This window comes from Microtus oregoni, unplaced genomic scaffold (genome assembly GCF_018167655.1).
Source record: "Microtus oregoni isolate MIOR12 unplaced genomic scaffold, Mior012 000124F_ref0000388, whole genome shotgun sequence".
Lineage (NCBI taxonomy): Eukaryota > Metazoa > Chordata > Mammalia > Rodentia > Cricetidae > Microtus > Microtus oregoni.
This window is the reverse complement of record NW_024544756.1, coordinates 1,438,737-1,453,514: the sequence shown is the minus strand read 5'-3', so window position 1 is coordinate 1,453,514 and position 14,778 is coordinate 1,438,737. Positions and strand designations below refer to the sequence as shown.

The 14,778-nt window shown below is 38.6% G+C and overlaps 1 protein-coding gene across 6 annotated transcripts in view; it reads right to left on the bottom strand.

Moving 5' to 3' along the window:
- Positions 1–14,778, bottom strand: part of LOC121444429 (FERM and PDZ domain-containing protein 4) — a 648,345-nt gene that overhangs the window by 156,700 nt on the left and 476,867 nt on the right. The window lies entirely within an intron of this gene.

Below are 14,778 nucleotides of genomic sequence, written 5' to 3'. Positions count from 1 at the left end.
AAAAAAATAAAATAAAAAGCAAAAAAAAAAAAAGAGCTATAGGCGGCTTTAACAATTTAAATGTCTATGTAACACGTCTCTCTGAAAACTCATTCTTAACTCCTGGATAGAGACATGCAACTTACAATGTACACTGTAAGATGTTTATTAGTGATGAAATATGTATGTGTGTGTGTGTGTATCTTTATATGTGATATATGTGATACATATATGATACACCATCAAGATCATCAAGAACAAAGAAGATAGAATCCCAACATTATATGACTACAGGCCCCAGATGTCCAAATATAGTGCAGCTTGCCTAGAAGCTGCTAGGAAGACAGATGAAGAGGTTAATGCCTGTAATCACAGCATTCCAGAGTGCTGAGTTGGGAAAGACTGAGTTTGAGGCCAGCTTGGACTTCATGGCATAAACATTGTCTCAAGAGCTTAAAAAAGAAAGCATACAAGCAAACAAATCAACTTCTACAGGGCATTAGTTTTTAACCTATAATCCTGTGAAGTAAAGGCAGAATCGACATTGCTAGATATATATTGATTTGGAAGGCTTACTCCTGACGCATCTCTTTGAAGTGGATTATTGAAGGATACACTCCAGAAAAATGAAGAGACCATGAGATCAAGGAAACAAAGGATCTCATAGAGGAGAAAAAAGCAGGGTCATTGGATGGCAGTGTTGACCCAGGAAGTCATCAACTCAGCTTATAGCAGGAAGAATGGAGGACTGTAGGGCAAGGGATAGACGATGCTTCCAAAGATTAGACTCCACACCTGAAAAGGACAGCATATTTCAGACAGATTATGTGGAGGGAATGAAAATCAAAGACTATTAGAAAACAAGCAAACAAACAAAAATCCTTTTTACATTAGTGAAAATAAAACCAGCCATCTTAAACTGCACCACACAACAAATAACGCTTCTTCAGTACTAAAACACTATCCAGTGAGCATTTTAGCAACTTAGAGGTAAGGCACAAAAGACTTGGTGAAATTATAGCATGATAGCAAATATTTTCAATCTTTGTATTACTAAAGACAAGTTATAGAAAACAATAACCAGGAAAGGAAAGGGTAAGGGCATATTGTCATTTTACAGAGTAGCATTACTAGAATCAGAATATGTTGTTCTCAAAGAAGTGGAAAAGGAAAAAATCCACAATCTGTTATTCTAAATTATACAGTAATTGGCGAGTACAGAAGCGCACTGGGGAGGAGTAAGGTCATCTTTTCCTTACCTCTTCACATGAAAAACTGCCAACACTTGAACAAACAAAGGCAAGGGGATGAGAGAAAAGCATATGGATTTAATTCATGAAAGTTGTATTGTGACACATGGATCTTCAGAAAAGACCCTAAAGACTCAAGGAGAGTGTTCTATTTCCATGCTCATGTTGTAGGAAGTAATGGAATACCATGTAGACTTGTAAGTACATAAAAGCTTTGGACCAAATGATGATGGAGCACCTGGGAAAACTGAGTAGCTTACTCAGCAGACTCCTTTTGACTTCTGCATAGCATTCCTCTCTCTGTGGCATGGGACATCACTTCTCTGGAATGAGGGTCTTCACGGGAAATTTGAAAAGTTACATTCCACGTAGAATTTTACACAAAAATCAAAACCATCTCCAAACATGAACACTTGACAATTTGGCACTATTCAGTGGTTAATTTACTGGGTTTTTTTTTGGGGGGGGGAACTATTGCTGGTTGCTTGATTGACTGCAGTGTAACTTTTTCTATGTTATTTGAATATCATGAATTATGCAGATATTTTACTTTTAATTCATCCCTTAGGACATTACCATTTTATTTTATTTTTAAAATACAAAGAAGATGGAAAAAATGAAAGTCATTATATATATAATACTATACACACACACTCACACACACAAGTTTTGCAAGAAAATAGAAAATATATGAGCCTGGAATGGTGGTCCACACCTTTAAAAGCAGCACCTGGGGGTCTCCCTATGCACCTCTGGCTATCCTGGAATTCATTATGTAGACCTGCCTAGCCTCAAATTCATAGAGATTCCCCTGCCTCTCCCTCCAAAGTGATGGCATTAAAGGTCTGTACTCCCATGCCAGTCTCATGTATTTTCTATTTCATTTCCACTCTTGTCTCTTTCCATCTCTTTTTGCTGTTTTTTTTTCTAGTTTTCTGGCATCTACCCACATTCTTTCCCTCATAACTACACATATATATGCATTCGAAGTTCATATATATATATATATGAGGAAGGGAAGAAGAGAGGGAAGTAGGGAAGGAGGGAGGGAGGGAGGGAGGGAGGGAGGGAGGGAGGAGAATGAAAATGTGGCATTTTGTCATTTGATCCATGTAGTATTTTCCAGTTCCATCCATTTTCATGTTTCATAATTTTGTTCTTCCTATACAACTGAATAAAAATTCCACTGTGCTATATGTACCACATTTTCATTATCCATTCATCTGTTGATGTGCTTCTAGGCTGAATCTATTTCCTTGGTTTGTGAATAGAGTAGCAATAAACGTGAACACATAGGAATCTCTGTGATAGGATACAGAGTCCTTTGGGTCTATATGCCCAGGAGTGGTAGTGCTGGGTCATGGAATACTTGTAATTTGAACATGGAAGTGGGGATAGATGGGTATAATTGTAGATGTATGGATGGATGGATGAATGGATGGACGGATGGATAGGCAGATAGCTGGAAGGTTCATTGAGGAAGGTCAATTCCAACTAAGAATATATGAAAATGTCATAAGGAAATCTGCTACTTAATATGTTAATTGACAATGAAATAAAGTGAAGAGCACTAAGTAACTTTAGCCCCTCGTTGTACACTGGCAGATGACATGATGTGTACTAATGGTTGTGTGTTTGTTGCCCAAGTAGGAGAGCTAGTGACCATGAAGACTGCTCGGGTTAGGGAGACTGGCTGTTTTCAGTTGACTATAACCCAGCTGGATAATGGTCAAAGGAGGCTGTGCTTTGCTGAGGTTCCATGGAGAAAATTAAACTTGCCTTTAAGCTTTAGGAATATGATTATTGGTACAACATGATAAATTAGAATTCTCGGATATGGTAGGGAGAATAAAATCCAGAAAACTTAAGCCAACTGTGCGAGTGAATGTCAATAATCCCAGCACTCAGGAGGCTTAGATCTACTTTTATGGCTTCAAATTTGACCTTGATTCACAACTAGTTAGACAATAGAGAGTGTGCCTAGATCAACTCAAAGCTAACAACACTAGAAAATTGTCCATTCAGCATACAGTTTCTAAGTCCACCTCCTGGTAATTCAGATTCAGTGAGACTGGCATTCGGGTAGAAATATTTTAAATATTCTTTAAAATATGTGTGTATGTATGCATTTTTAAAGATTGTATTATGATATAATAAATATCCATAATAATAGACTTCAACAACACTTTCATACATGTACATAATATGTTTGGATCATAATCATTCTCTAGTGTGTGGTTTCATGTACCTTACTCAATCCAGCAGATATGCTCCCTATTCCCAACAAGAAAATTTCATGACTCATTTTTTTTTCCTTTTTGGTATTTTTGAAGCTGGAATTTCTAGGGCAACAGGAAACTCACATACTTACCCTCAGGAAATCTGGAAACACAGCTCTGGAGTCACTGCACAATTGACCATTGTATGATAAAGCAGGGTGCATTTTAAGATACTGCTGTTTAACCATGCCCCTACAGTAAACAACTGAAGCTTTGAAATATACCGATCCTGGGTAAAGTAGTAGGCAGCTTAGCACTAGGATTAAAAGGCTTCACATTAATCTGTAGCTAGACAACTGCAATTCAGTCAAACTTAGTTCATTTGCAAAATTCAATTTAACAATGTTTCATGGGTTGTTACAAAGATGTTCTGCCCCACATGGGTAAATTTTAGATCCATTTCAAGTTGGGCAAGTCAACTTCTCTTATCTAACTAGAAGAAATGGGAAGACTATAAATCAAGATCATGAATCAGTGCTAAAAAACACTTGTAAGGCTCATTTGGGGCTTCAGAATTGCACGAAAAACCATGGGTCTTTTTCAACAGGTAAGGGAAAGGCCGCTCTAAAAGCTTCTGAAATTATTTTAAGGCAAAAGTCTAAACGTAATGCTGATAATTAGCACTTTTCCAAGCTTGTGAAGAGGTGAGCATATTAAAGGCTCCATTTATTGTTCATTTCAAGAAATTGCCTTTTCCCCTGAAATTGGAGAAAAAGATCCTCAGGATGGCTTGAACTCTTACAAAATAAATAGGTTCTTTATATCTCAATGCCAGATACAAGCTGAGCACTCATATGCAGCAGCATACTTAGGCATGGGCACACTGTGTTATTTGATTATCAATAGTTTCATGGGATAATTATGCAAACCAGACTTTTGTTCTACTTCAAGTTAAGACCTGAGAAGCATGGATTCAGTTGGTGGAAGGAATTAGCTGATGAATTCTTGCTAGGGAGCATTGAACACCATTAATCATCACCCTGAAACGTGAGTAGAGGGCAAAAGGAATTAAGAAGAAAATGTTCAGTAGAAACATCTGGAAATAAATCTTACTCTTCATTCCTGAAAAGGGCTGTCTTGCAATGTTATGCCGATAAGTTTTATTTTATGGGTATTATAAAATCATGCACAATTAAGAAGCAAATTAGGCGTAGAAAGGTCAAAATTCATGTTTCACAGGCATGCATCAGCATACAGAGAATATATGAAAAGTATCTGAAAATAGGGATTCAACAACATTCAAGACACTGGTTCTCAACCTGTAGATTGCAACCCTTTGGGGGGGTGTCAAACAACCCTTTCTCAGGGGTCACAGATCAGATACCCTAAATATAGCAAATTTACATTACTATTCATAGCAGTAGCAAAACTACAGTTTTGAAGAAGCAATGAAATAACTTTATGGTTTGGGGGTCACTACAATATGGGGAACTGTACTAAATGGTCACAGCATTAGGTAGGTTGAGAAAAATTGGTTCTCTCCTGCAGGCATGGAATGTTGGGTGTTGGAAGTAATTAAAAAAGTGTTAATCATTTCCACTGTACCTATGTTACATGAAAAAGATAAACCCTTTCTCTGTGAGACTATTATTGCTAAACAGAATATAACACCTTCACTATTTAATTTGAGATATATTAAAAACCCTAAGATAGTTTACACCTACAAGCACTTTCTCTCCCCACAGGATTTTCCTTGAATTCCTGAGAATTTGTTGAGAAATGACTAAATAAACAATGGCTTGGTCTTTGGGGAAATACATGAGAGCATCTCTATTTTTTGAATATTCACAGTTTTAGTCTAAAAAAAATCAAGTTAGGTAATAGGATAATTTAAAACTAGTTGGAACTTTTTAAGGTACTAAGAATCAAACATACCCAAATACTTGTGTTGCTAAAATAGTATATTATGAAATCAATCTGGTATCACTCAGAAAGTAATCCAAATTATTTCAATTGGTTTCACCCAAATATTTAGAAGATATTGACTTAGAAACCCTTTAATTTTGTAAAAGATGAATAATGAATCTCAAATATTCTTAGATAATTCTTAGGAGAATAAATACTGTTGGCAGGATGTGTTAATACTATATTGCTCTCTTTTAAAATGCATGTACATAGAGACCATGGAGGTGGTTTGGTGGGTAGAAGTGCTCACTATACAAGCATGACAACCTGAGCTCAGATTCCTAGGACCCTTGTTAAATGCTAGATATGGAAGTACACATCTCTAATCCCAGGGTGAAGTGAGAGAAGAAGGCAGGAGAATCACCTGGCAGCTTGTGAGCTAGATAGCTTATAATATGCAGCACAGAAGCATAAATAAGAGAGGGCCTGCCAAACAGGATGACTGAGTTGGAGGTGGGACGCAGAGGGAGAGTAAGAAAAAAAATATCTTAATATAGGAAGCCATTATAGGGTTAAGGAGAAACCTGGTGCTAGGGAAAACCCCAGAAATTCACAAGGATGATCATAGCTAAGACTCCTAGCAAAACAAATCAAAACAACTCTGAGATTCCATCTTACACCTGAAAGAATGGCCAAGATCAAAAACACTGATGACAACTTATGCTGGAGAGGTTGTGGGGTAAAGGGAACACTCCTGCATTGCTGGTGGGAATGCAAGCTGGTGCAGCCCCTTTGGGTGTCAGTGTGGTGATTTCTCAGAAATTAGGAAACAACCTTCCTCAAGACCCAGTAATACCACTTTTGGGTATATATCAAAGGATACTCAATTGTGCCACAAGGATAGCAGCATTGTTTATCATACCCAGAAACTGGAAACAACCTAAATTCCCTGGAGTACTACACAGCAGAAAAAATAACGACATCTTGAATTTTGCAGGCAAATGGATGGAGCTAGAAAACCTCATTTTGAGTGAGATAATCTAGATACAGAAAGACAATTATCACACGTACTCATTCATAAGTGGCTTTTAAACATCAAGCAAAGAAAACCAACCCACAAATTACAATTCCAGAGAACCTAGACAACAATGAGTACCCTAAGAGAGAGATACATAGACCTAATCTACATGGGAATTAGAAAAAGACAAGATCTCCTGAGTAAATTGGGAACATGGGAGAATTGGAAGAGGGTTGAAGGGGAGGGGAGAGGCAGGGAGGTGAGCAGAGAAAAATGTAGAGCTCAATAAAAAATCAATAAAAAAAGAAGAAAACAAAAGACTCTTAGCAATAGTGAAGAGGGTACTTGAACTGGCCTTGCCCTATAATCAGATTGGTGACTACCCTAACTGTCATCATAGAACCTTCATCTAGCAACTGATGGAAGCAAAATCAGAGATCCACAGCTAAGCACTGGGCCAAGCTCCTTGAGTCCAGTTGAAGAGAGGGAAGAGGGATCATGATGTGGGATGTCCTGCTGTATATATGTTGCTTTCTTGGTTGTTGAATAAAGCTGTTTTGGCCAATGACTTAGCGGAGTGAAGCAAGGTGGGAAATCCAAACAGAGATAGAGAGACAGTGGGCAGAGTCAGGGAGACACCATGTAACTGCCAAAGCAGAAGGACATGCTGGAACATTAGGAACTTTACTAGTAGGCCATAGCATTGTGGTGATACACAGATTGAAAGAAATGGGTTAATTTAAGATGTAAGAGCTAGCAAGAATTATTCTTGGGCTGTTGACCAAACAGTGTTGTAATTAATATAGTTTCTTTGTTATGATTTTGGTCTGGGCAGCCAGGAAATGAACGAGCACTCTCCTACTACAAAATGGTGCTCTAACTTGGTGCAACTACATCCACATAAAAACTGAAGAAGCTTGGGAAGGAATTATAGACACAAAAGACTAGAGTTAAGCACAGCTTCTTGGTAGCCACATTTATTTTTCAGATAGACTCTGTTTGATGGTAGCAAGCAGAAGCACAGCTCTTTAAAGAGAAGTCTTTCTGACTCAGTGCTAGCAGCAAAAATTACATGGTTTCTTTAAGATCTGGCTTCCTGGTTCCTGGCAGCAAGAACTGGTCTGGCTCTTTTGGGAGGTCCTACAATTAAATGGGGTTTGTGAGCAGTGCTACTAGTTGCTTACTAGTGACATAGACCCACTGCATCCTTGGAGCTGAGATGGTGAGCATGGCTCACAGAGGTAGGGAACATACCTCTGCCATGTTGGACAGGGCAGAGCCAACAGACAGGGTCACAGAGTTGGTTCTAGCCATGCCTGCTATCATATAAAAAGAAAGGAGCTTTTGGTAAGAAAATGGTTACAGATATGCAGTAAAGACAGATTCAGACAAAAAAACCTCTGAATGGGTCACAGCGTGTTTTAAAAGTATGATGGCTTGGGAGAGAGAGAAAAAATAGTATAGACAGTTATAAAAAGAGGCAAATAGTTTTAAAAAAATAAAACAAAGTCTTTAAAGAGACAGTAAAAGTAATATAAAGGAGTATAGGCAGACATAGATTAAAGGAGTAAAAGTAATTTTAAAAAGTCATGTAAAGATGGAAAATACTCAGAGAGTCTATTAGGTATATTATTGTTTTCTTTGAATGTTTTGACTACAGAGAGACATTTTCTTCTGGGAGCTGCTAAGTTAAACCAACATATATATTTTAAAAGTATCTTGACTTCGAAATTTGAGTGTAAGCATATGATACTTTGGAAAAGATGTTCTGTTTTTGTTTCCACAGAGGGTGGGAACCTGTGGATTCCTTCCAGGCTAATGTGGTATGATGGAACAAGACCCCTTGAGGTCTCTGTGAACCCTAAAAATACTTCACCTAACAAACAGCAGGAAGAAGTTTGGAGAAAACTATGCTCAAATTTCCAAAATGAATGTTTATTAATGTTTGTTTTTGCTTAAAGAGGGATATGCTATTGAAATGAATACATGGGTATGGACTTTGGTCTATTGATACAAATTTAAGGTCAATTTGTAACACTCTGTATATGTATTTCTCCTCCTGTTTAAGGTATTATGTTTTTGCAGCTCATTTAATGTAATGTACAATTAAAATTACAGATTAATATATAGTCATTTATAATATTCAAACTTGCAGTCATGTTAGTTAGATTTTCTAAATGTACAAAGATAAATTTCAAACAATAGGTATTTTTCAACCTTTTCAAATACCTACAGAATATGACATTTAAACTGTTTTAGGAACTTAGACTTTTCTCAACAGTGAGACATATCTGCTTTTGGTAGCACCACTTACTTTAGAGAGGTTTTTGGAAATGGAAGAAACTCATTATGGAATTTGCCTTAAATGTGCCAAGTGTAGCCATTTGGGCAAGAAACTGCTCTTGCCTGGACTGCTTGATGATATGCTGTATAAACTTAACTTGAAGGACCCACAAAAAGTGACTGCTAAATATTCTTAAAGATGGAATGGTCCTTCAGAGTTACTGCTTCACAGAAGAAACTGCCAGACATTCTGCAGGATACAGAAGAAAATAACTGACAAACTGCCAATATAGGCAAAACAGCCTTTTAGATTTTCTGCTTCATGAAAAAGTTTGCCAGATACTATGGGCCTATAGGCTAAAGATGGATGTCCCAATATTACAGAAGAACTTTGGATGACTCTCCAGGCAGCGAGATGTCTCTCTCAAATTTAGAGCTTTGGAAGTTGCTTACAATGCACTTCATGATTACTTAGATAATATTATATCCTTCTGGGGTCTTTGATGTAAATGAAGACAAATGGCTATATTTACAGTTTTCATTAGTTATAATAAAAGATAAATTAAATATAAAACTTTAGACTCACAAAGAAATATTGTAACTATAATTATTTCGTGATAACTGTTTTATATATGTAATTTTACTATTTTAAAGTTAAAGTCTTTCTTTTTAATTAGACAAGAAAGGATAGGTGATATGGGATATCCTTCTGTATGTGTTGCTTTATTGGTTGATGAATAAATCTATTTTGGCCAGTGACTTAGCAGAGTGAAGCCAGGCAGAAAATCTGAACAAAGATAAAAAGAGAGAGTGGGTAGATTCAGGGAGACATCATGTAGCTATTGAAGGAGAAGGACACGTTGGAACCATGGGAACCTTCCCAGTAGGCCATAGCCTCATGGTAATACACAGATTGATAGAAATTGGTTAATTTAAGATGTATGAGCTATCTATGAATACACTAGAGTCATTGGCCAAAGAGTATTGTAATTAATATAGATTCTGTATAATTATTTGGGTCTGGGCAGCCGAGAAAGAAACAAACAGTCTTCTAGTACAAGATTATAAGCAAAGGAGTCAAGACCATGATGAGAAAACCCACAGAAACAGTTGATCTGAGCTTGAGGGAGCTCACTGACTCTGGACTGATAGCTCGGAAATCTGCATAGGACCAAAATGGGCCCTCTGAATGTGGGTGACAGTTCTATGGCTTGGGCAGTCTGTGGGTCCACTGACAGTGGGACCAGAATTTATCCCCAGTGTAAGAACTGGCTTTTCAGAGCCCATTTCCTGTGGAGGGATACCTTATTCAGCCTGGATACAATGGATATGGGGGGGGGGTTGGTCTGGCCTCAACTTGATATGCAAGACTTTGTTAACTTCCCATGGAAGGCCTTATACCTTCTGAGGAGTGGATGGGTTGGTTGGCTGGGGGAGAGCTAGGGGAGGGGAGCAAAAGGAGGGGAGGGAGGAAAAACTGTGGTTGGTGTGTAAAATGAAAAAAAAAAGCTTTTAAATAAAATATTGTAAAAGTGTGGGAGGCAAGAACTAGCTCCCAGACTTATCTTCCGACCTCCAAGCATATGTATGTATATGTATAAACATAACTATACATATGCACATTTGAAACAGGCAGAAAAAAATTAAATTATAAAGCATTTGAGGTATACTGCTAAACTACTGTTATTTTGAGTAAATTGACACTAGCTGTGGAGTGGGCTATTTCATTGCAAAATGAATACAGTGAATTGGAAATTTATGGGCTTGTATGTATTGCAGAAGATCATCTGGATTGCTCTTAGTGGGAAAGAAAACAAAGTGGAATGTGAGGATTGCTGTGAAAGCTTGTGTTATCTGTGGCTAGGTTCATTTACCTAGCATTTTGTAAATACTTCTTGGATCTTTGTCAGTGATGTTATCACTATTGATTTATGTAGTGAGCAGAAAAATGCTTTGGTTTTCTCCCTCCTTTCCTTCTTCCCTTCCTTTCTATTTTTCTTTTACTCTTTTTTTTCCTGTTTGTGTGATCAGGGGATTGAAACCAGGATCTCTTGTATGCTGTATATGTGTTTTACCATTGTAATATAGGCCCAGCTCTCTTTTAATTGTCTTTCTCTTTTGCAGCACACTGTAGCCCAAGGAAGCCTCCATCTTACAAGCCTCTTGCCTCAGTTTCCCATGGAGTTGGAACATCAGAATGGAGTACTGGTTTTCACTTCAGATATTCACAGGCAAAGACTATATCCACTTGTCATTAATAGCACTGTGGGTTGTGCTGGTACAGGTCACTCAGAAGACTCGTTTTACATTCCCTGAAGGAAAGACATCCTGGGACCTGGTACTTTGTGCTTCATGAAGATTCTTCTATCATCTGAACTACCTAAGTCTTTTACCCTCCACTGAACTTCAATATATCATCATTTAATCTACCAGCTAAGAAGTTCTTTTAAAAAACATTAACTGCTTCTTCTTCTGGAAAACACCAAATGGCAGATGATGCCGGTGAAGCTGGAGGGCCCAGAGGACCCGGGGGTGCAGGATTAGGAGGCCGTGGCAGCTTCCCAAAAGGATTCCGCAGTAGTCTTAGCAGCCGTGGTCGAGGCAGTGGCCAAGGCAGAGGTTGTGGGGCTCTTGGAGGTAAAGATGAAGACAAGGAGTGGATTCCCTTCACCACGTCTGGCTGCCTGGTTAAGGACATGAAAATCAAGTCCCCTACAGGAGATCTACCTGTTCTCCCTGCCCATTAAGGAGTTCGAGATTATTGATTCTTTTTCTGGGAGCATCCCTAAAAGATGAGGTTCTGAAGATCATGCCAGTGCAGAAGCAGACTAGGGCAGGCTAGCAGACCAGGTCCAAGGCTTTTGTCACTATTGGGGACGACAATGGTCATGTTGGTCTAGGTGTTAAGTGCTCCAAGGAGGTACTAAGTGAGGGGAGTCAGTTCTAAAAGGCCACCTATTGTGTGATTCCATGTACATGTAATAGCCAGTAGTACTAAATATGTAGCAGTTTCATTGGGGGCATTAAAAGTGTTCAGGAGATATTTAGTGGTGACACATAAAAACATTAGAATATACTAAATGTCACTAATGTTAAGTTTTAAGATACATCTATGACAACACAATTAAAAATAAATTGAAATATCTCCTTCCAAATATGTCTTCCCTCCATTTCCTACATCTCCCTCCTAAGTTCTATGGGAAAGTTCCTAGGAGATGGAATAACATTTAAAAGAAATGAAAGGTCTTTCAGGAAGTAAAAAAAAGCATTCAACTTGCTGAGCCTTTTTTTTCACAGGACCTTTTCCCAGACAGGGGTTGGAAAGAGGAAGGCAGGGGAAGAATATAAAGAAACCTGAGAGCAATGCACCATTGGGCTCAGTGTGGTGATACATTCTTTTCATTCTGGTACCTGAGAGGCAGAGGCAGGAGGATCTCTCTGAGTTGGAGACCAGGTTGTTCTACATAGTTAGTTCCAGGATAGCCAGGACTACATCGAGAGACCCCCATCTCAAACAAAAGAATAAAGGTGTTAGTGCCACATGTGGTATAGGGAAAGAGTCTTCTACATTTCAGGCCAGTTTTTGGTGGAATGAACTGTGTATTATTCCAAGGAAATTCCCTGTTGCTGGGTCAGCTTTCAGCTCTCACACTTCTGGGAGTGAAGAAACAAGCACCACCAGATTACAATGGAATTGGGTCCATACTTTGGTAAGTGACAGCAAAGAATAAGTTTTGTGACTAGTTGAAACTGCAAGGTGACTGTGTTGGAACCAGTTTGGTGACAGAAGTCCTAACTATTTGGGCATGACTTCTTCGTTGGCTTTTAGGTCTTTTAGCATCTAAACAAGACTAGTTTGCCACTATTTAATCAAGTATTGCCTCTGGCAATACAGAGGAATAGAAAAGTCACGGTATACAGTGTGACAAGTTCTGGCTTTGTCACCACTAGCATCTGGCTTTTAGTTTCTCCTTCCATAATGCAGTGAATATTTCTTGAGTATCTCTAACAGGCAAGACTTTTCTTGAAATACAAAGTTGCATTAATACATTGACCAACTATTTTGAGAGTCTTTGATGTTCTAGACACTACACACATATTATTCATAATCACCGTGACCTAGATTTAGAGATAGTCTCCTTATTATATTATCATTTCCAATTTTTGGAAGACATACATGGAGTTCAGAGAACAGAATTTAAAGTTCAGTGAAGGCTGATTGGATGTTTTTATAATTTAAGGCACCTTTAGAATGTATTAAGTTATAGAATCAAAGAATCAAAGCCCTAAAAGGGACCTCAGTGATCAAAATGCAAACCTTTGGAATGAAGCTCTTTTTCCAAGGACAGGAGGAGGGATGAGAACCCAAGAGTAAGATCATAATTAGGAGTCAAAGGAATAAAAGGACCATTGGGTACTGAAGCTTCCAAGCATCTGAAAATCTTGAGGTATAATGGAAGGAAGAAAGGCAAGTTCAGCAAAAGAGCAAGTTAAGTCCAGCAGAAAAGCAAGATATGGTGGTGGGTACCAGAAAATTAGAGTGAGAATCAGGCTGAAAATGGTTCATGTTCTTAGTATAATGTGTCCCTATTTCCAGGGATCTTTCACCATGCCCCTCTGTCGTGCATTCTGGAACCCTCACTCTGGACAGCTAGTACTATCAGCCAGAAACAGCTTTGCCTGTGTGCCTAGGCAGCTCAAGCCATTTAGGAGAAAGGGAAAGGAACATAGAGAGGTAAAAAGGCACCACTTTATTTCAGTACTTTGTCCCTCCAGACGGAGACAACTGTGCAGTGTGACCTCAGTCTCTGCTAAGTGCCCCTTCAGGGCCGGACAGTCTTTCCTGTCTGCAGAGTTCACATTGTAAACAGTGGCTTCCAGCATTTCATTTCAGTTATCACATCCTTGCTAGATTGCTTCTAGAGGCTTCCATGAGTGTGACTCAGGACCCAAACTGGAATAGCGTTTGAGTGAATGAGGTATCCTTCTTTGCTTTCTCCTTTCTGGATGCCTCCCTTTTCACCTGCTGCTAGGACTCATCAGGCCAAACTCTGGCCCCTCGGTCCTTAGGCAAAAATAGTATAGGCTCTTTATGTGGAGTTTCAGCTGCATGATATGGAGCCAGCTGTGACTTTCATACCTTTAGATTCAAAGCCAATGGTAAAGCTATGGCCATCTTCCTCTCCTGCACGTGACCTGGTTCATTTGCGAGTGCCTGGTGTAAGGTGTTGGAAAGTATCTTTTAACACACCCAGAAGTTAGAGTTATTTTATGTACAAAGAGCAGGCTGGTAGGTTTTCATGGTCACACTGGAAGTAGATATACATTTTTACTTTTAGACAAATCTGTAATTTGAATGCTTTACCCATCTAACAGCTGCTCTCCTAAGGGAACAGGGTCTTATTGTCTTTTCCAAAGACATCTAGTCCCTCGTGCCAACATCTCTGCTTCTAACCTCATCTGTCTTTCCTGGAAGCTGGAACAAGAAAGCATTTGGAGTTTTCTTTTGTTGATTGGGACTATCTTTGGGCTGGAATGAAGCATTCATGAAGGAAATCAGATCCAATTTTTCTCTCCAGCAAGAACTTAGAGAAGGCAGCAATTCAATAATTTGCTTTTGCTGCATCCAAAACTGGGTTTTCTCTACAAAGATCCATAAAATTTTAAAAATAAAATATCAAAAACATTGTTATATAACAATGAAGATACCCAGTTAAACAGCCATTGCCAGGTTGAACAGAGCATGGCCAGGCTAGTTCCTGATTCAGGGTTGCTGAATATGACTTCTACTGGGTATCCAAAAGGATTCAGGATCAAGGTCAGAATGGGGCTGCCCCTGAAGCTGAACTTGTCCAAAGAATCCAGTATGAATTTTTTCAGTAGATGGTTTTGAAATGCATCCTCATGAGACCAGTTACTGTCTCATCCAATTAAGAAAACCATGATGCTCTTGGGGGCTACACACTACTCCGTTGCCTTGTAACAAGCCTGAGAAGTCTGAGATAATTGTTGTATTATCATAAAATTGGAAGGGTGGTCTGAAGGTTGTTGAAAAAAGGCAGAAAAGGAAAATATGTTCTGAGCCCTTCTGTTAGCCTTTTTTTTATATATATATTTTTTTAAA